This window comes from Chrysochloris asiatica, unplaced genomic scaffold, assembly GCF_000296735.1.
Source record: "Chrysochloris asiatica unplaced genomic scaffold, ChrAsi1.0 scaffold00365, whole genome shotgun sequence".
Lineage (NCBI taxonomy): Eukaryota > Metazoa > Chordata > Mammalia > Afrosoricida > Chrysochloridae > Chrysochloris > Chrysochloris asiatica.
The window spans coordinates 489,659-492,792 of record NW_006408883.1 but is presented as its reverse complement, the minus strand read 5'-3'; positions in this window follow the sequence as shown (position 1 = coordinate 492,792).

Below are 3,134 nucleotides of genomic sequence, written 5' to 3'. Positions count from 1 at the left end.
GTTTGAACTGCAAAGTCAGTGGTTCAATCTCACCAGTCACTCCTCAGAAAACCCTATACAGGGTCGCTATGGGTTGGAACCGACTCGATGGCACTTAACAACAACAATATATTTAATGAAACTGATCTTATATATTAGGTTAAATTTACATACTCACATATACACACATTTTCTGACTTTTTGTTAACTTTGATATTAAAGTATTACAAATTCACAGAATGTTTAGTATACAACCATGTTGCTTTGTTGTTGCTAAGTGCTGTCAAGCTGATCCCAACCCATAGCGACCCTATATAGGGTTTCAGAGGAGCAGCAGTAAAGCTTGAACCACAGACCTTTTGGTTCAAAATGGCTTTGCAGTCTAGCACATTAACCCATAGCACTATACCAGGACATAATTTATCGAAATACTATTAAACTAAATTCACATGTGAGTTATTATAAAACTAATAATTGTAAACACTTAATTTGTTATTTACTATAGACTGAAAATTGATTTAATAAGAATTTTGCAATAAAATAAATAAATCTAAGGAAAACAGTTTTTCATTGTGTCTATTCATAAATCTATATTGGTAAATTTGCTTACAAATGTTAAAAAATTGCAGTGTAATGTCAGTTTTATTGTTGTTGTTAAGTGCCATCTACTTGGTTCTTACTCATAATGGTCCTATACAGGGTTTCCAAGGAGCAGTTGTTGGGTTTAGCCCACATACAGGGTATTTAGAAGTCCACTGCTTATCTGACAGTATCACACCAGAATCCCTTTCTTCTTAGATGTTGATTTTAAAAAGGAGGGAGGGCAATTGCATTTGTGGTAGAGTGCAGTCTTCATTTACATTGGGCCTGAATTTGATTTGGGAATCTCTAAGAATACTAAAACTCTATCCTTGGGAGTGCTATTCAGTTGATTCTGACTTATAGCAACCCTATCAGACAGAGTAGAACTGCCCCATAGAGTTCCCCAAACTGCATATTTACGGACCCAGATTGTTTCTCCCATAGAGTGGCTAATGAGTTTGAAACATCAATCTTTTGGTTAACATTCAAGCACTTAAACAAATGAAGAATCGTTATTAAGTGTCTCTGAGTCAGTTTCAACTCCTAATAATCAAGTATAGGTTTTCTGAGGGCCAGCTAGTAGGTTTGAACTACTGAATTTATAGTTAGAAGTTCAATGCTTATCCTATAACACCACACTAGGACTCCACTAATGATTAAGGAAAGGAGACTCAAGTACAACAAAGTTGTTAAAATGCAAACTATGTATTTTTGTAGAGGACAGCAATTCCAGTTGAACACATTGTTATTGGCATTTAGAATTCTTCCTTCTAATTTCAGTTATGTCATCTGTCTATTTGTTGTACTTGGATGCCTTGCATGTTGCTGTGATTCTGGAAGCTATGCCATGGGTATTTTAAATACCAGCAGGGTCACCCATGGTGGAAAGGTTTCAGCTAAACTTTCAGGTGAAAACAGTCTAGGAAGAAGGAGAGATGGACTATTTTAGAATATGTAGTGACTGAAAACCTTATGAAGGAGCTCTGGTAGGATAGTGGTTATGAATTGGGCTGCTAACTTCAAGGTAAGCAGTTCGAAACTATCAGCTGTTCCAAGGAAGAAAGACGAGGCTTTATGCTTCCATAAAGATGTATAGCCTCAGAGACCCTATGCAGGGTTGCTATGAGATTTTGGCAGTGGTGATGGTGTCCTGTTCTGACTCCATGGAACAGCACCACCACCATCAAAAACCTTATGACTAGAAGTGGAACACTTTCTGCACCAGAATATTGACTAATGAAACATGATGAAGAGCACCAGAATATTGTCAGATACAGTGCCGGAAGATGAGACACTCAAGTTGGAAGGCATTCAAAATACAGACTGGGGAAGATCCACCTCTTCAAAGTAGAGTTGACCAAGATGATGTGAATGGAACAAAGCCTTCAGGACCTTCATCTGTTGATGGGGCACAACTCAAAATGAAGAGAAACAGCTGTAACATCCATTAATAAACAGAAAATGGAATGCACAAAGTATGAATCGAGGAAAATTGCAAGTTGTCACAAATGAAATGGAATGCATAAAAATCGATATCCTAGGTTAGACTCATTAACAACCTGTGATATGCAGATGATATAACCTTGCTTGCTGAAAGTGAAGAAGACTTAAAATACTTACTGATGGAGATCAAAGAGCACAGCCTTTGGTATAGATTATATCTCAATGTAAAGAAAACAAAAATCTTCACCACTAGAACAATAAACAACATTCTTATCAATGGAGAAAAGATTGAAGTTGTCAAGGATTTCGTTCTTCTTGGATCAACTAACAACACTCATGGAAGCAGCAGCCAAGAAATCAAATGATGTATTGCATTAGGCAAATCTGCTGCACAAGACCTTTTTAAAGTCTTGAAGAGCAAAGATGTCAGCTTGAAGACTAAGATGCACGTGACCCAAGCCATGGTATTTTCAATAACCTCATGTGCATGCAAAAGCTGGACAGTGAATAAGAAAGACCATAGAAGAATTGATGCTTTTGAGTTATGGTGTTGGAGGAGAATATTGAAAGTGCCAAGGGCTGCCGAAAGAACCAATAAATCCATTTTGGAAGAAGTGCAGTCAGAGTGCTCCTTGGAGGCCAAGATGGCCAAACTTCATCTCTCATGCTTTGGACATATTGTCAGGAGGGATCAGTTGCTGGGGAAGGATATCATGTTTGGTAGGGTGGAAGGTCAGAGAAAAAGAGGAAGACCCCCAATGAGATGGATTGGCAAAGTGGCAGCATTAATGGGCTCAAGTGTGACAACAATATTGAGATTGGCTCAGGATCAGGCAGTGTTTTGTTCTGCTGTGCATAAGGTCACTATGAGTAGGTACCAACTTGATGGCTCCCAACAACAACAAAGCAAAGGCATTAATTAGCTGAAATGTATTGGTATTTGCCATTTTGAATCTGATAATCACATGGTTTACTATGCTGAGAATGACAAATTGAAATTCACCATCAAAAGCAACATTTCATGATCTGTCTTGAAGTACACGCTGTTTGTGATAGGATAATATCCATACACCTACAAAAAAGACCAGTTAATACCACTAGTATTCAAAGTTATGCACCAACCACTAAAG